Source organism: Acinonyx jubatus, chromosome B1 (genome assembly GCF_027475565.1).
Source record: "Acinonyx jubatus isolate Ajub_Pintada_27869175 chromosome B1, VMU_Ajub_asm_v1.0, whole genome shotgun sequence".
Taxonomy (NCBI): Eukaryota; Metazoa; Chordata; class Mammalia; order Carnivora; family Felidae; genus Acinonyx; species Acinonyx jubatus.
This window is the reverse complement of record NC_069382.1, coordinates 82702736-82730675: the sequence shown is the minus strand read 5'-3', so window position 1 is coordinate 82730675 and position 27940 is coordinate 82702736. Positions and strand designations below refer to the sequence as shown.

At 36.3% G+C, this 27940-nt stretch overlaps 1 protein-coding gene across 3 annotated transcripts in view; it reads left to right on the top strand.

The window, feature by feature from the left end:
- IL15 (interleukin 15) overlaps positions 1-27940 on the top strand; it is an 80077-nt gene that overhangs the window by 30550 nt on the left and 21587 nt on the right. The gene's annotated exons all lie outside the window — the stretch shown is intronic.

The following is a 27940-nucleotide window of genomic DNA, read 5'->3' as shown; positions in this document are numbered from 1 at the left end:
CACTTAGAAATGGCCAGCCTCACAGTAGCCCTTTTGCTGGCTTTCTCCCCTCTCCTGCTTTTTTCCCATTTTCACTTCCTCCTGCTTGCCTGGAATCCCACTCCTTAATGGAATACTTCTTCTGTGCCTGATGATGATTTCATTTCTTTATTGTTTGGTTTCCATTGGGATTTCTCCTCTGATTCACTTGTTACTCACAAAACATACTGCTCGATTTTCAAGCAATTAAAAATTCCCTGGTTATCTTTTTTGTTATTGATTTTGCAGCCAGAATTCTATCAGAGAAGAAACATTGAATAATTTTGGTCCTTTTAATTTTGTAATGACTTGCTTAATGGCCCAGCATATGGTGAATTTTGGCCAATATTCCAGTAGTAACTTAAAAAAAAGTGTGAATTTTGCCACTGTTGGGTACGTGTCAGGTAGATCAAGTTATTATTATTTGTTTTTTTTTTTCAGACCTACCCTATCATTCCTGAATTTTTATTTTATTGTCAATCTATTAATTTGTAAGAGAGATATTTTAAAATCACCCACAGTAATGGGACATCTGCCTGTTTTTTCTTTAGTTCTATTCATTTTCTTTATAAAATTTAAAGCTATGGTTTTTAGAGGGTTATCTTTTAGATTGTGGTATCCCCCTGGTAGATGGAGCTTTGCAGGGGTATGAAATACCCTCCTGTCTTTCTAATAAAGTTATTTGGCTTAACATCTGCTTTTTCCAATATATTTGCATGATCTATATTTTCCCTTCCATTTACCTTCAGCATGTCTTTGTCCTCATGTTACAGGTGCATCTCTTATAAACAACATGTGGCTGTGTTTTACATTTTTGTTTTGAATTCCACCTGACAATCTTAGTCTTTTTCAGAGTGTTTAGTCCATTTTCATTTAAAATAATCACTGATATGGTTGTGTTTATATCTACCATCCAACTATGGTTTCTTGTTTGACCCATCTCTGTATGTAGCTTTTTCCTCCTTTCTTGCCTTTGGGTGGATTAATCAACTTTTTATTATCCCTTTCCTCTATTAATTTGTTAATTAATCTTATTTTACTCTTATATGTTACATTAAATATAACAATGTGTGTCTTTTTAATTTTTAATTTTTTGAAGTTTATTTATTTATTTTGAGAGAGAGAGAGAGAGAGAGAGAGAGAGAGAAAGCAGGGGAGGGGCAGAGGGGGGGAGAGAGAGAATCCCAAGCAGCCTGCATGCTGTCAGTGCAGAGCCCAATGTGGGGCTCAAACTCATGATCCTTGAGATCATGACCTGAGCTGAAATCAAGAGTTGGACACTTGACTGACTGAGTCACCCAGGCGCCCCAGCAACATGCATCTTCTTAAAGTTGTACTCTAGATATTAACTATTAACTAGATATTATGATATTCCTCATTTGTGTATTATATTCTTTCTGATGATTTTTTAAAGAAGTATGATTTAACCCCTTTCAGAGTAATACAAACTTTAAATTATTTTCATGAAGTCATAATATCATTGACACCTGAGGTTGGTCAAAATTTCACAAGAAGAAAACTATTCATGCTTTCATTTATAAATAGGAATGCAAACTCTTCAGAAAATTATCAGGAGAAAGACTCCAGCAACTCATTCAAGGAGTAATATATCATGATGAAGGAGAGATCATTCCAGGAATGAAAAATGATGAACTCTACTAAAAATAATTCATCATGTTAATTAATCTAAGGAAAAAATTATGTGTTAATCTCTATAGATGCTGAGTGTTCATTTAACAAAATTCAACAGCCATTCTGGATGTTTTTTTTTTTTTTGAAAAAAGAGATAACTCAATACGGTAAGAGTTAAACATTTTGTAACCATGACAAACTATTTATGCACTCACACATTCATACACACACAAACTCAGCCCAAAGACAGCAAAATAATTAATGGCAAAATGCTAGGGCACTTCTGCTATTTCTGCTAAAAGACAAACAAGATAAGGGCGCACAGCTCTCACACCTATTTGTAATAGTATGCCAGAGTTATTAATCAACAAAGCTAAACAAGAGAAACTGTTATTTGTAGATGACTTAATACTTAGAAAACCCCAAAAAATGTAACTGGAAAGATTTCTAATTATGATTCGATTCTAACATCCAAAAGAGAGAAAAAAAGAGACAAATCTGACTCACTAAATCCTTTGGTTGACAACAAAATCAAAAAGCAGCAACTCTGGAGAAATTCTAAAGAAGAATGATAAGCTGGGGAAAAAGTATTTACCTCTGAAATCAACAAGAGTTGTTTCTCTAATATATTTTAGAAACTGTGGGGTTGGGGAGAAATAAAAACAATAGAACAATGGAAAAAGATAATGATAATGAATAGACAATTTGCAAGAAATACAAGTAGTGTATGTAACAAGAAATAGTCTTTCAATTCGTTAAAAATATTCAACCTCATGCAAATTTTTAGTTGTTTTTTAATTTTATTTAGGGAATATGGGAATATAAGTATATGCTTTTCAATTTGCTTGCATTTCATTAGGAAACTTTCAAGAATTCACAGGAGCTAATACAAAAGGTTGTTTAAATAAAAAGAAGAATGTGGAGAGAATATACAGGGAAAAGAATCCCGGCACCATTTCTAACTGAATACCTTTTCGTATTGTTTTGTTATTCAACCGTGTTTTACCTTTCCAGAAAAAATAAAATGTAATTTTTTGAGAATTTTTAAATTTAATCATATTTTGTCTTGCATTGTTGATTACTGTAGGTTGAATTCTTTAAAGCGTTCATTTGTTATTTATATTTTTATTCTTTGAAATTATCTGTTCAAATTTTTTATATTTAGAGATTTTTTCTTACAAAATTTTATAATCATTTCATATATAAGGAACTAGTACATTTTAAGATGTTTATTTCCACATTTTTAGTCTGTTTATCCTATTATTTTATTCATTGCACATTAATTTATAGAAATTAATCGTTTTTATTTTGTCAAATCTATCAATCTTATTTTGTTGAGGTTTTAAAAAATTGCTTTAAGCCTATCCAGAAGTCAGATGCTTACTTACATATTGTTTTCTAGATGTCTTTTTTTACAAACTGGAATTTGTCATATGAAGTGAGATGAGAATATAATTTTTCTCCTAAATAGCTAACCAGTGACTGTATAGAATTTTTGTGAAATAGCAAACATTCTCTTACCTGCTGCTTTAAGATTTCTTTCACTGAGACAGCTATCAATCCTTCAGTGACAAGCTTATTTTCATTTTGTAGTAAATTTCAACATCTACTAGGCCTAGTTATTTTTTATTACTTTTATATTTCAAAATTATTTTTACCAGTGTATTTTTCCACATAAACTTAAAAATCATAGTGTCAATTTCACTTCCTTTGTCAATTTTTTTTGTCAATTTTACTTCCAATTTCATTTCTTGTGAAATAATTTGGAAAAATGATATCTCTGTAATATACATTGTTACCATCGAGGAATAAAATATGCATTTCAACTTATTTGATTGTCCTTTTTGCTTTTCAAGCTAGTTTTATTGATTTTTTTATATAGTTCTAGTACATTCCTTATCCTATTCATTCCTGAGTATTGTATAATTTTGTCGGTAATGTGAATTAGATAATTTTCTATCTTGCTAAGATATAGAATGATGAATATGAAAATAAGTACTTATTTAATTTTTATTTTTCATTCATTTTTTTATAAACCATCTCATAGAACTTGTGATTTTAGGGGCTCCTGGGCTCAGTCAGTCAGATGTCAGACTCTTGGTTTTGGTTCAGGTCATGAACTCATGGTTCCTGGGTTCAAGCCCTGTGTCACGCTCTGGGGTGATAGTGAGGAGCCTGCTTTGGATTTTCTCTCTCCCTCTCTGTCTGTCCCTCCCCTGCTCACTCTCTCTCTTTCTCTCTCAAAATAAACATTAAAAAAAAACAAACAAAAAAACAACCTTGCTGTTTTAGTCCAGTATGATATCTCAGGTAATTTGCTTAGCTTTGTTAATTAAATAATTGTAGAATAAAAAAGAACAATTGTAGAGGAGTGTCTGGATGGCTCAGTCGGTTAAGCATCTGACTCTTGGTTTGGGCTCAGGTCATGATCTCATTGTTCATGGGTTTGAGCCCTGCATCTGGCTCTCCACTGACAGTGTGGAGCCTGCTTAGGATTCTCTTTCTCTCTCCTTTTCTCTCTGTGCCCCTCCGCTACTTTCTGTCTCCCTCTCTCTCTCTCTCTCTCTCTCAAAAAAAAAAAAAAACAAAACAAAAACCACAAAACTTAAAACTACAATTGTGTAATCTGTAAGTAATAGTTTTATGTTTTTGAATATAATTATAATTGTAGTTTCTTATTTTTATGCGTTATGTGTATTAATTAGAAATTCCAAGAAAGTGCCGAAAAATAGCCATCAGAGTATCTATTCTTATTCTTGAATACAGGGGGGATACTTACAGTGATTTGCTAGTAGGTTTGAAGTTGGTATTAGTTTAAGGAAGATTTGATTAAGAAATTATTCTATCCCCATTACTAAGAATTTACTATTTTTTTAAAAAAAGAATGGGTAGTGAATTTTGTCAAAGGTATTTTTAGGGCACAACTGATGCAGTATTTAAGAGATTGGACTGACTGGAATTTGAAGCCCTGCTCTACTGGTTAGTACAGCATTGCATTGAAACCTGGGGCTAGCGGCTTATGCAGTCGTGTCAGCATTTATACAGTGCAGATAGAAATCATACCTGACTCATAGGCATTCTATAAATGGCACATGAGCTGAAGCCTTACATGTGTTTTTCATTGCCCTTGGAATATAGTTGGTGCTCAGTAAGCAATGACTATTATTGCCATCTGTTGAGGTGATGGTATGATTTTTCTATGGGATAACTTACAGTGAATGAACTTGAGCAAAGCAAGTCTGACTGGAATCTTGGATAGCAGTGGCCTGTCTTTGTCAGAGCACATATCCACCCACCCTGTGTTTGAGCACCTGTGGTTTAACTCACACCCCTTTTTTCACTCTCAGCATGCCACTCACTTTAAAAAAAAAACAAAAACAAAAAATGTGCTTGCTTTGTCCAGTCAGCAGGATTAGGAAACAAGTTTGTCTTCTACTTTTCAGGACTCTGTTTATTCAGTTATAGGAAGGAAGGGTGGAGTGAAGTCAAATGCTAACCTTACAAACACTTTTATTTTCTTTTAGTTCTCTTATAGTGGGTGATATTGGGAAATGTGTTATTTTTGTCTTGGTATTGTGCACATAATTTAGGAAGTTGTCAAAACACTCTGAGGGGTAGCCATATACACATATATACTGAGGGCTGGTCATATATGTATATTAACATGAACCTCACTTGCTAACCTCACCTAGTAAGCGTATGTAATTCACTATCTAAATTTTAATTTTCTGATGCAATAGATCACTTAAATATTTGATGGAAAAGCTGACCCGACGTTAACATTTTATGGGATATTAAGCTTCGTCTGCTGTCTTTGTTGTTAGTAAAGCTCACTTTACAGAGATGGAATTTGTGCATTAAATGAGTACACAGGATGCATGATTATCTTTTACTAATACATATTTTATAATTGTGGTTAAGCCACTTTGTAATTTTATTAAAATTTGCTAAATGATTGCTTTTGAGATAGAGATAATACTTAATGCCACATTTCCCGGAAAATATATGCGTATCCTTGTGGAGATATATTTTCTTTAAAGTGGAAGGCGTTTGGAAAGATAGATGCCACAGATCCTCTGAGCCTCCGTCTGTGTTACTAGGCCATGCTTTTAAGCCATGTCTGTTGTCCTAGGGTCAGCTTCCTTTATGCCACCTCACCACGGCCTCTCCTGTGCAAGCTGCTGGCTCTTTCTCAGCCATCTTCTGTGTTCTTTGTGGGTTTAGGCAGACACGCCTGAATTCCTTCCAGAGAGGAGGCTTGACTGTGTTACTTCAGTCCTTTCCTCTGCTTAGCTAATCCTTTGTGTTTTTTTTATCACATTCGGCTACCTCTCGAATGGATATCACATTTGGTATCCATGAGGAATTGCGAAGCAGGGAGGCAGGACCAAGTGCCCTCTCAACCCACTTTCCCAAGGGTATCCACCCATGGCTGGAGAATTTATTGCACACATGTCTTCTTCAACCTCTGTTTCTCTTAGCCTTCTTACCCTCCTGGCTGAAACATCTACTTGCATCACATCTTTCCGATTCCGAGGGCAACCTGTTTTCTAGCATTTATACATAGACAGTGTTTTCACTCTTTACTGTGGGAGAAACTGTATCTAGACCAAGTTTCATTTTCAAGGCAGAAGCCTCCAGAAAGCTAGGTGGTTGGGATCTTCCAAACAGGAGTAAATATTGACTTAACTGAGAAGAGTATAGCACAGGGGTAAAAACAGGGACGTAAGCCAGGCTGCTTGGTTTCCTGCTCTAGTGATGCTACTTACTTACTAGCTGTGTAACTTTAGGTGTGTTATGTAATTTCTCTGTTCCTCAGATTTCTCACCTTTAAAATGATGATAATAATTACCTTCCTTAGAAAGTTGCCATCACAAAAAATTTAGTTAAAAATATATGTATAGCTTAGAACAGTAACTGATACATAGTATTTGGTATTTGTTAGCAATTATTATTTTAATATTATTAATCACATTCCAAAAATTATCCTTCTTTAATATATCTGAAAGTATTCGAACATAAGTATAATGTGGTAAAGTGATCGACCCAACTGGAGGGAGATAGGTAACTTCTTATTGGCAACCAAATGGAAAATTTAGAAATGCAGGTGCCTGATTAAGTAGGACTTTGAAGGTGCCATAGAATTTAGACATAATAGTAAGCAGGAGGAAGATTTGATAAAATATGGGTGACAGTAATATTGCTTTAAATGAATCCATAAGGAATACAAAGAGTAGAATCAAAGAGTGAGAGAGAGAGATTGTACTCAAGGCAATTCAGCCTTAAGGACACACAGGCCTAGATTAAGTTGTTACAAATAGCAGCAGGGATACAGGAAAACACAGAGATGGCCATCTGGGGTCGGACAGAGGTTCTGGCCACTGCTGAATTTCAGATAAATGGAGATTTGTCAGAAGAGAGTATTGTCTGGCAGAATTTTGTGTGTGGGGGGGCATGTTGGGAAGTATTCCTTTCTCTGCTATAGTCTCTAAGAGTTTTTGTAGGCCTGGGCAGAAAAATTTTTATTTTATTTTTATTTTTTTTAAGTTTATTTATTTAGAGAGAGAGAGAGACGGGGGTGGGGAGGTAGCACAGAGAGAGAGGGAGAGAGAGAATCCCAGGCAGGCTCCATGTGTCAGTGCAGAGCCCAATGTGCGGTTGCATCTCACGAACCATGAGATTGTGACCTGTGCTGAAATCAAGAGTCAGACACTTAACCAACTGATCCACCCAGGCTCCCCCAAAATTTTGATTTTAGATTAATTTTGAGACAGTGATAGGCCATTCAGGTAGAAATACCAATTGGTCAGGAATTGACAAACGTTTTGTGTTAAGGACAAGATGGTAAATATTTTAGTCTTTGTGGGCCAGATATGGAATCTGTTCCGTAATCTTTTTAAATTTTTTAAGTTCTTCTTTTGATTTTTTAAAAAAGGTAAAATTGTAGAACAAAAACAGGCTGCAACCTGATTTGCCCCATCAAGACATAGTTTGCCAACACCTGCTGTAATTTACTGCAAAAGAACAGAACCTTGGCAGAGTTGTTGGGGTCAGAGATTTAGAATTCTTCATCTTTCGCATGATGTGATTTGAGAAATCATTAGTGAGCATGGACACTATATACAGTATTCTAATTCAAATTGAATATTGTTGTTAAAATAAAATTATATAAATATTTAAAGTGAGAAAATTTTTGCCTAGAAATAGATTTTATAAAATTATGTTCTACATTTTGTGAGCTCTGTAAAGTTACATTGTAAAAACTTCTCTATCAACATATACAAAAGTATATTCAGTAAAATTAACATAGATATGTTTTAAAAATATTGATTAGACCTTAAGAGTTAAACTGCTTCAGAGAATTCTTAATTTCATAGTTCCATAGAAATTGATGTAAAATAATGTTTGACTTATTGGGTGTTACAGAGACAAAAAGTGAAGCTTTTGGTTTATGGTGCTCTCATCATGATAAACTATAGAATGAAACAGGACATAAGAATAGTAGCTAGCTGCATTTGGCTTCAAGGCATTGGGATTATTTATGTTTTAACTGTGGGATTGGAAGGAATAGTATTCTTTTAAAACTGACCAAAATATATGCATAATGGAAAGAATGTAATAAAACAATTTGAGGTTTTTTTTTTTAATTTTTTTTTCAACGTTTATTTATTTTTGGGACAGAGAGAGACAGAGCATGAACGGGGGAGGGGCAGAGAGAGAGGGAGACACAGAATCGGAAACAGGCTCCAGGCTTCGAGCCATCAGCCCAGAGCCCGACGCGGGGCTCGAACTCACGGACCGCGAGATCGTGACCTGGCTGAAGTCGGACGCTTAACCGACTGCGCCACCCAGGCGCCCCTTGAGTTCTTTAATTATATACAAATTAACCAAAATCAATGGTGCAATCCAAAGAAGATTCCTAAGATAGCCAAAATTAATGAGTCTGCTTATTCCCTCAATTCGAGTAGATTACTATGGAGTAAGTACATTTTCCTAACTGAATTTTATTGATCGTAAATTTAGCAAAAGCATTTTGCATTTTACAACAGATTTCTAGAGAGGTTGAATATCTTCCTGTTAAAACCCAGAAATTATTCTGTTTTCTTTAAGTTGATACTTTATTTCAGATAAACTTTTGAAATCTACGAAGAATATTACTCTCTCGCAGATTCAGAGTTCAGATTACAAAAAAAAATTATTTTAGATAAGCACAATATTATGTTCAGTTTCAGGTTCTAAGTTTTGAGGGAAACATTGATAAATAGAATTTGACTTAGGAGAAGTCAACTGAGAATATAAAATATCTAGGTACTAACTCAGATGAAAAATAGTCAAAACAGCTAGCATGGAAAAGAAAGACCTTGAAGGGGCTGGATGTGGGGGTGGGCTACATGTATATCATTTTTCTCCAATATTTAAAATAGCAGAAGCAGCAGATTAATCCATTCATCCATTCATCCATCTATCTATCCACCCATTTATCCATCCAACCTTTTAAAAATAACCTTCTTTATTTTGGTCACCGTGCATATACTTGAGGTACAAAGATGTATAGGATAACCCCTACCTAAAGAAGCTCACAGACCAGTGGGAAGACTCAGTTTTGTGGGCACACTTACTAGCTAGGTAAACTAATCAGCCTTTGTTTCCTCCTCCTTAAATCTGAATAACAATAACTAGCTCATAAGTTATATGAGGAAAAAATGAGGGTGTGGAAGGTACTTCAGAGTGCTAGGGAAGCTTAGATGATTTCATGTGGTAGTCTGAGGGTTACGTTGACAAGAAATTACTAACATATTTTCTAAATCTCGTGATTGAAAAATTTATATATAGTGAATCAGTTATATGTTGCTGTATAACAAAACATCCAAAATTTAGTAGCTTAAAGCCACAACACTTATTTCTCATGATTCTGTCTATTGGCTGGGCAGCTTTTCTGCTGGTCTTGTCCGGTCTTATCCATGATCTCCTTACTCACATATCTAGGAACTTGAGACTGGCTGTGGTCTGAGTTTTTCTCTCCCTGTAGCTTCTTCATTAGTAATTTCCCTGGATTTTCTTTCATATGAAAAGGAGCTCCAAGATGGCAACAGTAGGGTGGCAGGGCCCCCTAGGACCTACCCTTGGAGATTACTCATTGTTTCTGCCACGTCCTCTCAGCCATAGAAAGTTATAGGGACAAGACCAGCTCACATTAGTGGGAGGGGAAATAGATTCCAGCTCTTGATGGGAGGAATGGTGAAGTAAGAGCACAGGGACAGGACGAAATTTTAAGACCATATTTGTAATGTGGTGCGTCTTCATTCCACATTCGATAAAATGTAAATATTTTTCTATATACAATGGCTAACAGTTGTATATTTTTTTTCTGTGCTTCAGTAATCATTACTAGCAAATAATAATATGAGATAAGATATGGTGGCCTTCTCTATAGCTCATAGTAATTGCTTATAATTAAAGAAAACTTGCACCCACATCTAGCTGGTGGCTTGAGTGAAGGATCTGTTTGCATCTATAGGAAATCTACTAGTTGAAGAGTTTTAAAGTCTTAGTTGATCATTACCGTATCTTCAGTGGTTTAGCAATAGGAAATAAATGCTGTCTCTTAATAGCTGTCACGTTTATTCCTCAACGACAGAAAGATAAGTGTATTTTAATTCAACTTTTTTTTTTCCTCTTAGTGCATAACCAAGGCTTATAGAGCATAGAGTGGGGATGGGGAGTGATTTTGTTTGTTTGTTTGTTGCTCCCAATAATGTGGAGCAGTTGAACAAGCAGATGAAACTCAGCACATGGCACTTGGTCTTTCCGGTTTGGGTGCCAGCTTGGTTGACACTAGATTTGTGTAGGTTTCAGGCAGTTTTTCGGGCATTCTTTGTTATAGTATAAAACCACAACCTAGAGCACTTCCAACCTCTGTTTACTTAATAGGATGTGAATCCCTTTTGTTGTTTTTTTAATGGTCAACTGAAATGCAGCATGCATAGGATGCACATACAGATTAATGAAACTGATTTTCACATGTGCTTTGTGGAATCCTCTGATTATTTTATTGTGATATCTCCTATAAAACTTCATTCTGCTTTCACAAACCTGTATGTCTCTTCAGTGTATAGGGGAATGAAGGCAGAAGTATTACCCAAATGAGTTTGCAGAGGATTTCAGAAAGGTCGACTTATAAAATGTGTCAGAAATCTCTGAAGTTTCATAAAATAAAGTATTTAAAGGTACAGTAATTGCATCTTAAATGCTTACTGCACCTTAAATACTGCATTAGGCACGTTGCGTGCAGGACCTCATTACTTCTCATTACAACCATTTATTATTTGTATTATTATGTTTTTCAGAAGCTCTGGAAGTTAAATAAATAAACATATAGGGATATATTAGTTTTCTATGCTGTGTAATAAATATTTACAAACTTAGTGACTTAAAGTAACACCCATTAACTATATCACAGTTCTGGGGATTAAAAGTCAGACAAGTTCTACTGGGTATTCTACTCAGAGTATCAAGGTAGAAATTAAGGTTTCTGCCAGACTGAGCTGTTGTTATCTGGAGGTTCTGGAAAGAATCCATGCCAAGCTCATTCAGCTTGTGGGCAGAATTTAGTTCTTTGTTATAGGAGTAAGGTCCTTATTTCCTTGCTGGCTGTCAGCAGGGGTCATGCACCATACCTAGAAACCATCAGTATTCCCTCTTTTTTTAATTTAATTAAAAAAAATGTTTATTTTTGAGAGATAGAGCATGAGCCAGGGAGGGACAGAGAGAGAGGGAGACACAGAATCTGAAGCAGGCTCCAGGCTCTGAGCTGGTGTGGGGCTCGAACTCACAAGCCGCGAGATAATAACCTGAGTCAAAGTCAGATGCTTAACCAATAGAGCCACCCAGGTGCCCTGAGTATTCCCTCTTACATGGCCCCCTCAATCTTCAGACCAGCAAAGGCATGTGTGGACCTTATGATCTGAGACTCCCTGACTTCTCTTTCTTCTGCCAGGCAGAAAGAGTTCTCTGTTTTTAAAGATTCGTGTGATTAGATTAGCCACTGTTTCTCCCCCTGCACCATCGCCTTCAATAATCTCCCTATTAAGGTCGACTATACCCATATAATGTAACACAACCACAGCAGTGGTATTTCATCATATGCACATCTAGGGTGGGATTTGGGGGGTGGGGTGGGATGTATAATTCTGCTTGCTACATCCTATTACTCAAAACAGTAATTGACAGATTTGGAGGTCAAGCCTGGGTTTTGGCTGAATGACAGACCTTTGTCCCTATATCACACTGATCATAGGGTTTGATTTTCTCCATAGGCATTATGGAGACCAGCCTTACTGCTATATAGCCAGACTGTGTTGGTGCCACAGACTGCTGTTAAAAATACTGCCTTGGAGGGTTCCAACACAAGCTTTACATGCACACTGGTCCTGTAAAATGGGAGATGCGGATGGTCAAGAATCACATAAATTAGGTTTTGTTATGCTCTACATATTTCTGTGATTTGTGCTAATGTCTGTTTAGTCTGCCCTATTTGATTTCAAGCTTTGGTTTCTACTTGGTACCCTGTCTTCCCACTGTTTATCTTATAAACACACTTTAAATATTTGGTTAACTGAGAGTCAGGCTCATTTCTGTTTCTTTTGGAAATTTGAGTGCAATAATGGTTTTTCTTTTTATTTATATACTTTTAAGAATTAATTTGAGTATGATTCCTATAGCAATATATAAAGGAACTAATTGCAGAAGATATAAGTCAATTAAGAAAAATTCCATTCTTGATCAAACAAGGCTACCATTGACTGGAGACCACATGAAGCATGTTTTTATGAAGCAGAATATTGGAAGTGGGGTATACCACAATAAAGGAAAACAGATAAGTGTTATCTTATTGATTTTAAATAACATAAACAATTATGTATCATATATTTCTTAGGCTCTTGAAGCTAACATTTTGGAGAGAACCATTGATTTCTTTATTGGCAGCTTTGAATCTTCTTCTCCACCGCCCCTCCCCCTCACCACATTAAGACACTAATAGACACCTGCTTTGTTCCCCATGATTTACTAGGTCAAGCAGAGCCGTATGGACTATAACCTCCTCAACTGTATCAGGAACAGTGCAGTTTGTGTGCGAAACAAAGTCCAGTCCTGGTTTTCTCAATAGCTAACTAATTTGGGATCACTAGACATCTCTGAAATAGGCAGTTCTAAAATTCTATTACATTTTAAACACATCTGTGACATATTTTGGTTAGTTTCTGAGTTGCCGGAAATATTTCATTTATTTTGGTTTGACTGCTTAGAAATTTGTTTGCTGGATCTCATAAAGACATATGAAAAAATTTTACAGTTGAACTTGCGTGAGTATTACAGTAAAGTTCATTGGCACGTATATGGGGTTTGTCATACTTAAATTATAGGATTGTTCTTTCTTTACACAAGAATACTTTCTTGGGTTCTGACTTTTATGCACACTTTGTTCTTCTTGAATAAGTGTTCCATTTTTATCCTGTCTCTCTTATTTCACCAGAAATCTTTTACTTGGAATGTTATTGGTCACAGTTTATGCATCATTGTCCTTTAATGAGATGTTCATATTTCTTCTATCTAGGATAAAATACCAATATATTAAAGCACAGACATCATGATAGCAGACTATGGCCAGAGTTGTCTTGCATTGAATTGTTAAAGACAACTTGGTAAAGTTGATTGCGCCTTTCTTTGTGAACTATCTTGTATGAAACACTGGTATTGTCATTCTTATGGGTTCTCTTCCAAGTTGATGGCCCACTTGTGACAAGTCAAAGCATCCAGTTGATATTTTAAAGTGTTAAAGAAAATTAAATGAACAGTTAAATTAGAAACGGGGTCTGAGCTATAACTTCTTTCCCTGGAAGGGAGGATATTATGGGGAACATGCACATAGGGAATGATTTTTCTGGTAATAAAGTTTGGAAAATAGCAACCAAAACAGAACGTAACTATTCATGCTGTCATTCAGTATGTAGAGAACAAAAAGAGTTTTCACTATGTAAGAGCCTATACTACTATATGTTTGCAGTGATGCCTTAGTGCAAGGGGAAACAGCTGTTTGTCTGTTTTTCTTTTGGTTTTATTTTCTTTTTACACCGCCATTCTATCAGTACGTGGCTTCATAAAGCTGTAGGATTCTGATAGGAAAACTACCGAGTCCATGTGCTTTGGAAGCCAATGTGTTGATTTTCTAGCTGGATAGCAATATTTTATTATAGCTGGAGGGAGAGTGTGACTCTAAGTGTTCAAGGCAGGAAGCCTAATGCCACCAATACCATGTCCAGGAGTGAGCTATCTCCTGTGTTTTATGTGCTTCATTCTACTGAATGGATATTGTATTACTGTTTTTATTTTGTTGTTGTTGTTGTTCTTTGAATATCAGAGACTTGTCAGTGGGTTCTGTTTCTGCTGAACACTTGATGGAAAGTTTTGTTGTAAAGCTTCCTTCATGGAGATGGCTTATGTCTTGGCTATAAAGGAAAGTCCTATAAAATGTGATCGGAAGTTATGTTTATAGTTGCCGCCCGTGTGCTATTAAAAGCTCAGAACCTGAGTGTTAGTTTTAACTCAGAGCTGTGTTTGCCCAGTATATTTGGACACACCCTTCATCCTTCCACTTTCTTTCTCCAAAACATCACCCCCCCCCCCTTCAGTATTCCTGGAGGGGCTCCATAGTCTTGTTCGACTCACCCGTGGTGTACATTAGAACCAAGCTTTCTGGGTGTCCTCCTTGGATATTTACATTGTCAAAGACCAAAAACCCTTGATGTTCAGTAATTTCCTCTTTTATTACTCTAGGAATAGCTCCCAAGAACTGCTTCACGCATGGGAGTCCCCAGTGAGTATTAACTGGAGATTTTAGGAAGATTTTTTAATTGAAAGCAGCATTCTTTAATGGCAGTTCTTCTGTATTAAAATTTCTTGTTCTCCACCTACGTTTTGTGGCCAGAAGCTATTCAGTAGCCTATCTTCGTATTCTTATTAGCTGATATCTATGATCAGCTAATCATACCCATGATCAGCTAATCAGCCCAGTCAGTACATGCCTAAATTCTCCCTGTAATTCTGTAACTTATTAGTGGTCCCGTTTTGCCTAAACAGGGAGAGCCTGAGAGACTGCCTGTTTTCCATTACTGTATATTTTTCTTCTTTCCCCCAAACACTTTGAGATTGTTGCTCTGAACTCGAACACGAGATAACCCATGAAACATGGTTTCTTTCCTTCTCTTTTTTTCATATGAGTTGGTGTGTTTAATTAACTTGAGTAAAAAGGGAGAAGACATTTTTTAAAGAGAAATAGAAGTCATAGTAATCTTTTGTTCTGCCTGCAAACAGGTTGCTCAGCATACAAAGGGAGACTAAACTATACAGATATTTCCTCACAGTTTCCTTTAAAAATAAATAAATAAAAAGGTATGTGGCAGTCCAGGCAGACTGTTTCATTGTGCTTTAATGGCCCATGGTAACCCAGATGTTGAAACGCTCTAAGTGGGAAAGGAATTTTCTGTCATCTTCTTTTCTGCTAATGGTGTTTATTTTATGTAAATATTCAGTTCTAGCATGATAATGGGTGCCCAAGGGAATCAAAGTGAAATAAAAGGATTCTTAACATATTTCTCATTCCCATATAATTTATGTTTCATATATTTCTACTGGAAACTGAGAAAACATTTTTTTTTCCTAAGGCAATTCCTCTGCATGGCCTTTTTACCCTATTATAAAGCCTTCTTTCTTTTCAGACAATAGCCCACAGAATCTCTTCGGTGCTCAGTTTAAGTCATTAATTGGCTTGATAAGGGTTGTTAGTACAGAAGGCTTATTCTCTCCATTTGTTGTATGTAACTCCCAGACATTAAGTGACCCGTTTTGTTGTTCCTGAGGCCAAGACTCATTATTTTCTTTTGGCACCATACAGACTGTGGATTTCAATTAAATTCACAGACTTATAGCTCATATTGAAGTATCTTCTGCTGAGCAGTGATTTTTCTAGACAATTGTGCAAAATTTTTGATGAAGAGTCAACATTAGATACAACATTTGAATGCATGTACTCTACCATAGAGATTGTTATTGTAAGATTTTGTTCTTTTCGTGTGTCTTTCCTCCTTTAAAATAGGTTTTGCTATTTTATTTTTTGCTATTTTGCTAAAAAACTGTGTTTTTTTTTTCTGAACCCTTGTTCAGAGTTAACAAGGGCAAGTTTAACTATTAGCTTCTCATATAAATTATTAATATGTTAATATCCAGCTTTGTTCTTCTTATATATACTTCCCTCTTAAATCCATATTTGTTGAGAGAAAATGTGAACACTAGGAAAACTTTACTTAACAGTGATTAACTGTGAATATTCTTTATTGAATCTAACCTTGGAAAATATTGATAATTGAATTCCACCAATAGAATTAATTTTAATAATGTTACAAAAATTTTCCCACCAAAGTTTTGTAACTGAACCAAATGAAAGTTTGTCCACTCAGTGCACAGCAAGCCAATAAAAACTGACACTGAGCGTTTACAGTGAACAAAGATACTGTATTGGTGTGGCACCACCCAGGAAAATGGGGAGCTAATGCTCAAAAGTCCCAAACTCTCTGATGTCTTGGAGGTGAGGGGTTTTAAGAGCAAAATTTGAAGCAAGGGTCTCCTGAGAAGGTGGACACTGTTGATTGGAGCTCCTGAGGGTCATGTTAGCAGATGCTACTTAATAACTTCTGGTGCCACTCCATCTGGTCCTTGGGACATCTGTGCCATCCCAATAGACTTGGAACCTGAGATTTTGTTCTGTATGTGAGAGATTTCATTAGTGCTGATTAACTACTTGTCCTATAGTTACTTTGAATGGCAAGTAAACCTTCTTGCCCCTTGAGCATGTGTGTTCTTGCCTGGTCCAGCCATGCATTGGGGGTGATATGACCTCTAGTGTTTATCTTTCCATCTGAATTAGCAAGATGGATGCTGGCTTCCTAGTTAGAGTTCTAGAAAGGACTATATCCCAATCATACCGTGAACGGATTTGTAGAGATTGAATAATGAAGAGCATTAGTAGCCAAAGAGGGTCACAATCCAGAAGAGAGATCCTATTAGGCATATATGCTGAGGATGCTAGAAAATTTCATATAGATATGGATACCAACTAATTATGACTCAACCCTGTACTTATTCAGCTAATAATTAACACATGGGCTCAACATTAAATCAACTACAAATTCTCAGGTCTTCCCTTTTCCTGTAAAAGGGATGACTGTCAATTACCAGGAATCACAAATGTATTTATTAAAGTAGAAGGACTGTTTATCAGATTAAGGTAATAGTTTAATAGATGAACAGCTAGTCTGACTATTCATACTAGCTGATGTTAAAAAAATGATATGTGACGTTTTTCTCTTCAGTTTTTCATTTGATTCCTAATTCCTGTCAAGGACAACTCGTAGGTAACATTACTGTCTAAGAATCTAAAATAGTATCCCATTGCTTAGAAAATCAAATCAGATCCCTCAGCTTCATTTTGTAGGTCATATGTAATCCTACACCAGCCTGACTATTCAAATGTGTTTTATTGGTGAAAAATTTTCCTGTACCCTTTAAGATTCTGGTGGCTGGTCTAAGAATTAAGTTGACATGAGACAAATTAACAGGAGAAAACAAAATTGAATTATGTATGTAGGGGGCTCCATAAGATTATGAGGCCCATAAGCAGTCAGGCGTTTGAGGCTTATGTGCCATCCAGAGCTAAGGAGAAGAGGATGGGGTCTGGGACTTCAATGGGAGGGAAGACAATTCACAGGAAGATGAAAAAGAGCAAATGTTTGGTAAACAAATATTTGCTAGGTCATACAGAAGCAATGGGGCATAAAGAAGGATTTTACCAAACAGATTTTGCTAAATTCCTCCCTGTCTACCACTCCTAGCTCATGTTATATACTGTTGTTATCTCTGGTGGTAGCTCCCTTCCCAGGGTGGGTCCTCTAAATTCTTTTAGGCAGTTGGGGGAAGGCCAAAGATTTTTCTGAAACCTTCTGTTTCTTAAAAATAATCAGCTTAGAATAATCTACATGCCAAAGAGACACGTCCTGGGATGATAAATTTTGCTTCTCTACAATTTCCTTTGACTTCCTTTGATACCTTTTTTTTCAATGGCACCTCTTAGGTTTTCTCATACTCAGGTGTTATTATTTATGCTGGATCAATATTAGTTGGGCTAGCCTCCTTCTTATTCAAATTCTATTCACTTATTTATACCGAGTTTGTACTTGGACATTTATTTTCCCTCCATTGTAAAACTGAGCCCACGATGGCAATGATTAGGTGTTTTTTGTTTTTAAGAGAAATCATGAAATAGTGTAAGACATGACCAGGCAGGCAGTTGAGGCTGGTTCTGTGTCTTCAGTTGGCTACAATTTAGTTCTTGGATAATTCAAATTGGTGGAAATTTATTAAGCTTCTATCATATTGATTGCAACTTTAAGCACTATGGGAGATACACAGATAAATGTATTTTATGCATGTATTATGGGCACAGATAAGAAAAAAATCATTTTATGAAGCCAGCAATCCAGAAGAAAGATTATTAATCTGGGATCCTGAGACCTCTGGAGGATTGAATTTGTAATATTAAGATGATTTTATTTAAGTTTTTGGATATGTACTTATGTGCATTTTTCTGAGGAAAAAGCGTATAGTTTTTAGATGCTATGTATCTAAAGGTACCATTGATCATTTAAAAAAGAGTTAAAAAGCTCATGATCTCCATATATAAAAAACAAGTACCCAACTAAAGGACAAGAGCCATAAAAGTGTGCTGAGTTTAGAAAAAAGTAAAATGGTAGCTGATTGTGATCATTTAGGGAAAGGCTTCCTGAAAAAGACGACTCTTGTAATATATGCCACATATCTTTCTGGCCTCAGCTTCCTCATTACAAAAGAGGGTAGATTATAGGAGCTCTGTTACTGTTTCCAGATATAAATTTTTTTCCCAATGTGATCACCAAATACCTATCAGAATGCCAGTCACATCATAGGTACTCAGAAAATATGTGTTAATTAGTCCTAAAATGAAACTTTAAAAATTTGTTACCCAAATATATCCACTATCTTGAGTTGAAATTCTAAAATATTGTCACATTAGCTCCCCAATATTCCATGAATGAAAGGAAAACGTATCCTATGTTCATATACCATTGCTCACTCTCTTTCACCTGGCAGATGAGAATGTTTAATTCACTATTTCTCCTTTATTTATTTGTAGCACTTTTTAAAACCTGTGTATTTTATTGTGCTTTCTGTTGCAGCATTTTGGGTCTCCTTATTAGTCTTTATGGTTTGTGGGGGGGAGGAACTATATAATATCTGCCTGATACTCTCTAGCACCTGGCACATTCCCTTAACCAAAAAAGGGGCTTAGTAAATGTTGAATGATAAATGAAAGGCTACATATCAAAGTGCATCAAAAGGATCTATAAATGGATTATTTCAGTATAGCATAGAATTTAAAGAATGTGAGCTCAAAAACAAATTTAATGTTTATTTTTGAGAGAAGAGAGAGCATAAGTGGGGGAGGGGCAGAGAGAGAGAGAAAGAGAGATATGGAGACAAAGAATCTGAAACAGGCTCCAGGCTTCAAGCTGTCAGCACAGAACCTGATGCGGGGCTTCAACCCACAAACAGTGAGATCATGACCTGAGCAGAAGTTGGAAGCTTAACCGACTGAGCCACCCACACCCCCCCCCCCCAACTCATCTTTATATACTTTATTTCCTACAAATTTTTGTCTGCATACACTCAGATTTCCTCTTTTATATGATAATGATTTTTAATATTTTTTTTATAAAGCAAATAGAAAATTTATTTTTGTCTATAGCAGTGTGGGTAGAAATTTGTTTCTTATTATTGATGGTTTAGGAAGTATTCATTTACCTTGATAATGCATTACTAGAGACACTGCATTTCTGTTTCCACAGCATCATGCTCAGGTGGTCCTTCTTGTTTGGAGGGAAACTGTGGAGAAATCCAGCTTTTGGGTTTCACTTGACATGATCTCAGACAGGCAGTGCCTCCACAGCTTGGCCAGGTCCTTACTGTTCCCTCTTGGCTCCCCATCCCTACCCTGTGGATGAGGTCTTGCTATGAGAGATGGGGGCAAGGCATATAAAGTGGCTGAGAACCTGGGACCCATAGTGGCCCTGATGCATTGCATTCACATCCTTAGAGTCACAGATAAGGTACAGATTCTTCATGAGGTCCAATGGGGCTAGTTTATCATTAGAGTCCAAACGGATTGAAGGAAGTTCCGGCAGCCTGCCGGCAGGTAGTAGCTGCTTACAAACCCAGTATGACTTCTAGGAGGTAGAAGGTGACCAAAAGCGGGGGGTCCCACTACAGGGCTAGGACTGTTGCTTCCTCACCATTGGCAATGCAAGACAGAGGTATGGGAGCACCACTGAGTTCGTGGTAAATCTGCCTCTCATTCTAAGTGCTCAGTAGGTTAGCATTTACCATGATTATTTTACTCTTTCATTGCCAAATATTTTTGAGGAAATCCCTAGGAATTTTGCAGTGGATGTCTTTTTTGACCTTACATAATTTTTTTAAAGGAATAATGCTCTTTTTTCTACTTTATCCCAAACAGGGTAGGATTTCAGATGACCTATATTTTTACTAAAATTGATTTTGAAATGGGTTGTGCCAGAGAAAGTTTATGTTTAATACTTCATGATCATAGTAAGATCACATCATGCTGAGATAAAAATGCTGCATTTCCTTCATTCCTAAATAATCATTAGTATTGGATGCTGTGCTGTGGGCATACTCATCTTAAGGAATGAAGAGTTTGTTATGCTAGCTGCTGGGAGTACTGCTTGCTAGAGTCTCAGGGGACAGTTCTCTCTGGGAAAGACTGTCCTTGTCCAAGGTCACACCCACTCCCCTGGGGCAGCCTGCATCCAGTGTTTCTTGGGAGGGAGTGTTATAAAGGCCCTCCTTTCCCCAACTTGGTGCAACTCCTGAGAGCTATCCCAGCTTTAGAGCTCCACAAAGCCCAGGTGGTGATGGCCTTACTTCTCCCTCTGCCCGATTGAGCATTTTTCTCTTCCCTCACGGATACTGATCCTAAAGGCACTTCTCAATATACGTCCTGCACATAAATCCCTCATAGTCTCTTTTTCCAGTGCACCGGTGGTGAAACATCGTCATTTTTTTTAAGCACAATCTTTTTAAGAGCAGCTTTTCTGAAGATGACGATAGAGATCATTTATAAGATGTGACCCTATTTCAGAAATGTTCACATTGAAAAAACGTGCTTCTTACATTCAAGGAAATGCGCCATCAGAGTCCATGAGAGTGTTATAATTGCTTGCTGTGTGATCACGTTAGCTGTGACCAATAACCTGAAGCAATTAGGAGCCTTTCACTGAAGCCATTATCTAAAGAAAGGTTAAAGATGTTTGTTCTCTCTTTTCTCACCGTAGTTTTCTCTTTACATGTTCTCCTAGCTTGCTCTCCTCCGAACTCACGGTTTTAAGCCAATGCCTTCTGTCTCCAGCCCTGCCATCTCTTCAGCTTTGATTTGCATATTCATCTGTGTGCCTGAACATTTTCTTTGGTGTCCCACCAGCCTTCCCAACTTGACATTTCCAACACTGAGTGAACCACCTTCCCTTCAAATGAGCCCAGCCTGGGTCCAATCTCAGTTAGTGATCCCACTACCCTACCATCAAAGCATACAAGCCATTAGTCATCCTAGACTCTTCCTCCCCACCTCAGTGTACATTCTAGGACAGCCAACAGGACCTGCCAGTTTTGCAGGGAAGTATTACTATGATAACTAATATTATTATTACTTTTCAATTCCTATTACTTCTTCCTCAGTTTAGTCCTTATGTTGACTACCGTAATAATAATTGACTAATTTTCCTGCCTTCAGTCTTGCTTCCTTTACGTACACCCTCTGCCCAGTGGTCAAGATGATCTATATCTGATGCAGATTTAATCATGCCACAGCACTCATGAACACAGTGAACAGCAAATTCTCCTGTCAGGCAGGGCTCCCGTTTATCATTTACTATACCACTACCATTCCTTTTCTCTAACTTGATATGCCAGGAAATTCACAGTGTTGGGGTTTACCTGCATGCTTCCTATTGTTTCCTGCCTCTCTGCCTTCGCCCATTATTTCCCCTCTACCTGGTTAGTCCTTCTCTTCTTCCTTGGATTGGCTAACTTTATTTATTCTCTCAGGGAATCTATTTTTGTCATCTCCTCTAGGATTTCTCTCAAGCTAAAAATCTGGATACCCAAACTGTCTTAGTATTTATGATATCATAATGAAAGTATATGTGTGTTTTTGTAACTTCTTGAAGAACAAGGACTCTGCTTATTCTCCTTTAGAACCCTAGTTCCGGGCACATAGGGGATACCCAGTAAATGTCTGCTGTACAAGAACTGAATCGTAAAGACCAATAGGCCTCTGGTTTCCTTTGCACTCACCGATTCATTGCTTATTTGGTATATTATCAATATTCCCATAATTCTTTCTGGGATCTCGGGCTGAAATCAAGCTTCTCCCAATGTCTTGATAAAGTTGACTACCTAATAACCATGAAACTTAATCTTTTTAAAACCGAACTCCTCTTTTCTCTGACCTGTTCCTCTCACAGCTTCCTTTGTTTTAATAAATGGTAATACTCTTCTTGCCATTTCTGGTCAAAGCCTTCAGAGTCATCCTTGACACTTCTCTTTCTTTCATACCTAACATCCAGTTCATCAGGACACATACCTCTCTGCATCTCTATTACTATTATTGTGGATTATTGTAGCAACCCTGTGCTACAGTTGTCTCCCTGTGCCCAGGCTTGCCCACACAGTCTTTCTCAATATGGCAACCAGAGTGCGGCCTTTAAAGTCTAAGCCAATTCACATCCTTCCAGTGCTCAAGATGCTTCACACAAGTTTTCCCGTTAAACCCAAGTCCTTACCTGATGATATGCTTCCTGCCACTCTCCCTTACCTAACCCTGACCTTACTTGTTGAATTTCTGGCTCAGTTAGCCTCCTTGCTGTTCCTAACACACTTCTCCCACAAGGTCTTTGCATTTCTTGTTGCCTCTTCCTGGAAAGCTATTTCCTCAGATACTGTTTGCTAACCCTCTTTCTTTAAATGCAATGCCATCTTATTGGTGAGGTCTTTCTTGCCGTCCTGTACAAAACAGAGATTAATTTCACACATGCTGCATTTATTGTTCTCCATAGTAATTGAGGACATTGTAGTCAAACTTTAGAATTACACATTTTCTGGTTTTTTTTTCCTTTTTCCATGCTGTGTCCTTAGAGGAAGAATTACTTACTGACACATAGTAGGGGCTCAGTAAATATTTGATAAATGTATAAGTGAATGAAGGAGACAAGACTAAACTCTGAAACTTCCTTCTTAGCATGTGTGATGTTGGGCAAATTACTCAACTTCTGAGTTTTACTTTCTTTATTTGTAATTTACTTTTTAAATTTGTAATTTGTAATAATGATGCTTGCCATATTTTCTCAAAGGTTCTTGATGAATTGCCAAGGTAATGTTAATAAATATTGTTACGACTCTTTCCTGTTTCATGCAGTGTCTAAAGTGCTTTACATGTAAAGCATTCATCTTCACAGTAATCATAGGAGGTATGTTCTGAGCTCATCTTCCATTTTACTGACTTAGAAAGAAAAATAACCAAGGTATATACATGTCTTAGGGTCACCCAGATAGTAAGTGAGAGAGCCAGGATTTGAACCCACGTAGCTGTGATCATATATCAGTGTTGACTAGCAGCCCTGATTGTGTGCCTCCTTGTTCTGTACCTACAGTGAAAATGGCCCCAGATAGGAATCCTGCGGGTTTGTATTAAATAGTCTTTATCAGTTGGAGAATATTTTGACATTTTTTATTTTAGGAATTTATGCTGAGTTTTGTCCTGTCTATGAAGGCAACCACATGACTTTTCTCCTTTAATGTCTTAATATAGCAAGTACACTGATAAACTTCCCGATGTTAATCATCCTTTCAATTCAAAAATGAAATCTACTTAGTCGTTTAATTGTACTCTGTTAAAACACTGCTTGATGAATTTGTTAATTTTTTTTTTTTTTTTAAGTAGGCTTCATGCCCATCATGGAGCCCAATGAGAGGCTTGAACTCACGACTGAGATCAAGACCTGAACTGAGGTCAACAGTCAGACACTTAACTGACAGAGCCACCCAGGCACCCCTGAATTGGTTAATTTTTTATTTTGGAAAATTGCATCTGTGTTCACAAGAGATTGCCATATAATTTTCTTTTTTGAGATACTATTATTTAGTATTGGTATCAGATTTTGGTGCCCCCAGTTTTTTTTAATGAAGTGTACTTTTCATATTGACTTTATCTTTTATACTAGCATTATTTAAAAGTATCATTTTACATTTTTTAGTGGGCAGATTTTAGAATTTTTCTTTTCTTTTATTATTGATTTTAATTCAAAGTTACTAATATTATTGTAATTCAATATGATTCCATTCAGTAATCCAACGTTTATTGGTTTGTGATCATATAATGTGGCATATATGCTTTCAGATTTTTATAATTTTTGAGGCTTTGTTTTAGGTCTGGCACATGGACATTTTAGATCTAGGTCATGGACAACTTTTATGAGTATTTTATGTGCTATTCTGTAGGATAGAATGTTTTCATCTATCTATATCTATTTAATCTAAAAGACCTATGTACAACATGAAACATTATTCATTCTGCTTTTAAATTTCACCATAGGCAATGGTTTGCTGAAAACAGTTCTAATTGGCTTGTGAAAGTGAGCGGCTAGTCAGGCATTTAATGAACTAGTTGTTAAACCATTGGTGGCTTGAAATCAGAATGATTGGGTATTTTCCACATCAGAAATTGGCAAATGCTACATATCAGTGTTTTGTTTGTTTGTTTGTTTGTTTGTTTTAAAGAACCAGCTTACTTGCACACCACAGACCATAGGCCTACTCATTTTCATATTTAAATTTCTGAAAAATGTCCTAAAATCTATAATAACCCCTTGTTTTTCTATTAGTTTTTCCTTTATACAATTTATAACCATGTTATTAGGTGCATAAAGGTTCATGATTATTATATATTTTGAAGATTATAACTTTTATCCATGTGTATCAGCCTTTGTGTTGCTTAGTACTTGCCACTTGAATTCTAATTTTTCCATAATTTATTATTACTATAATCATATTGGCTTAAGCATATCATTTTTTGTTCTTTCATTTTCAAGCTTTTTGTGCCATTTTATTTTTGTTCCTTTTGTTATAAATAGCATATTTTAACATTCATCTGTCTTTCTGTCTCTCTACTTTTTAAACTCAGTCTCAGTGTCTGTTCTTTCAGGAAGCAGGTGTAGTTTTTATCACATATCACAATTTTATCACATTGCATGTGTGGAGGGATACGCTTGTATATTTAGACGTACTACTGCCACTTTACTCTGTATTTTTTACTATACTTCCTCTATTTTTTTTTCCTTTTCTGCCTCCGCTGTCTTCTGTTAGATTCTTCAAGTTTTCATTGCCTTATTTTCCTTTTTTTGGGGGGAGGGGCGGGGTTTGGAAATTTTAATGATAATATATATTTAGGTATTTTTTTTCTGTAGTAAGCTTTTATCTTGATTGTTTTGTAGTTACTCACCATGAATGTGTTTTATGTTCTGTAAGTAAATAATGATCCTAGCATGTGTTTACTTCCTCTTCTTTTCCCACAGAGATTATCTGTACTTTTCCTTCCGCATCACTATTTGGGAAAGTACATATTAGGTCAATAGTTACCTGGTATTGGGGTTGGGAATAGAGTGACTGTAAAGGGGCTTGAAGGCAATTTGTGTGATTATATGTATATGTTTTCTATCTATGTGTTTTAGGGTTGCCATGGTGATTTTAAGATGTATACAATTGTTAAAATCCTGCATACTGTATACCTAAAATAGGTGTTTTTTATTATGTTGAAATTATACCTCAATAAAGTGGGTTTTAAAAGTGGTGGAGAATGTCAGGGAGAGCGAGAGATTATTGGCTAGATGTAGAAAAGGCCCAGCAGAAGTTCTCAAGAAGTTATAATGGTGCATTTTTTCCAGCAGTGCTTTGTAGCTTGTAATTTGAAATTAGCAAAATAAAAATAGCAGAAAGATGAAACGTGGAGGGAATTTAGGATGCCATCTAGCATACTATTACAGTGACTAACTGGGACATCTGGATGAAGAAGCAAGTGCAGTGAAGAGGTTGAGGGTTGTGAGGACAAGAACAATGTAATTGCAAACAAATGAAAAATCAAATCCAACAAACATAGAATATGTGCTTATTATGTACCTAGTGTGCTTTTATGTGTTGGAGGTACGTAATGGACAAGATAAATAGGGTTTTTAACCACAAAGATCTCACATTTTATTTTTATTTTTACTTTTTTTAATATTTATTTTTGAGAGAGAGAAAGAGCACAAGCAGGGGAGGGGCAGAAAGAGAGGGAGACACAGAATCTGAAGCAGGCTCCAGGCTCTGAGCTGTCAGCACAGAGCCCAGCACGGCCTGAATCCAATAATCATGAGATCATGAACTGAGCTGAAGTCGGAAGCTTAACTGACTGAGCCACCCAGGTGCCCCAAGGATCTCACATTTTTGCAAAATAAATGAATGAATAAAGTAGGTAAAAAACCACATACTTCAGAAGAATGGTGCCATTATTTAGACCCAAATATAAATGTTATTTGTTTTATGCTTCCTATTTTTACATCCCACATCTTTTTCTATTTTTTGGACATTTTTATTTTCCCAAAATACATTTTCACACTATTTTTTCACATTCTGTGGATCTTACATTTTCTAAGATATTGTTATGAAACAGTATTTTTTCCCTCTTTCTTTAATACCTTCTTAGGTTCAAGTCCATTTTCCATTAAAGTTTGAAGGTTGGTTCTATTGTCTTTTAAGTACCAGATTTAATCAGATTCATTCTGATTCTTGTGTTTAAAGTAGCTTGGTTTTGCTCCATGAATACTATTAGCGTGGTTTTCTTTATCCTGGAATTAGAGAGTTTAAATTAAAAATACCACATTTTTTTATCTATGCTTTTTATGTCCCTTCAATGTAAAAGCTAGAGTCCTTTTCCAACTCTGTAGAATTTGTAAAAATCATTTTGTAATTAATTCTTGCTCTCTATTCTCTTTGCTCTTTCTGGAGTTCTGCTTCAGTACTATGTTGGAATTTCTAGATCTAGCTCATAATTTCCATATTTTTCCTTTTGTGCTCTGGTTTGGGAGAATTTCTTCACCTTTCCCAAGCGTTCTGAATGCAGTACTTTTGGAAAGTGGGGTAGAGGAACAGATCTCATTACCTATTCCTAGGCAGTAGGTTAAATATTATAGCTGTGCTATTCTGGGCAAGCTGTCCATTATACCTGCTCTAGAGAATTATACTAGCTACCATTTTTCAAAAACACACAACACATTTTTCAAGAACATTTGCACCAAATAATAAAAAAAAAAGCACATGAACATATTGCTACATGGAACTATGATCATAGAGTGGTATGAGCGTATATGCCGTCCAGCTACATTTACGTACCATCGTCTTTGTTAGATGATAAACTACCTGAAGTGTTTCTATATTCATTTTTTATACCATCTATTTAATTAATGTTTTTTGAGTAGTCATGGTAACTAAGGTGTCCAGATTTTATCACTGCCTTTGTCCTTGGCAGTATAGGCATGTAAATGGTTGTGATTTGCTTTAGAAGCTTTTCACTATAATTAAGCAATTTGTCTTGTTTTTTTGTTTTTTTTTTTTAATTTTTTTTTTTTCAACGTTTATTTATTTTTGGGACAGAGAGAGACAGAGCATGAACGGGGGAGGGGCAGAGAGAGAGGGAGACACAGAATCGGAAACAGGCTCCAGGCTCTGAGCCATCAGCCCAGAGCCCGATGCGGGGCTCGAACTCACGGACCGCGAGACTGTGACCTGGCTGAAGTCGGACGCTTAACCGACTGCGCCACCCAGGCGTCCCAGCAATTTGTCTTGTCTTAAGTATTCCCGAAAACTTAACCATTGTTTAATTGAAAATATATATTGAAAATATGTACTTTGTAAACCTTATATGAAATAGTATTTTTAAAAGAAGAAACATCTTAATCATTTATTTTGTTATTTTGATAAATTGTGAGATTTACAGGCTCTGTTAACATGATGTGTGGCCTTATGAGAGAATTAAATA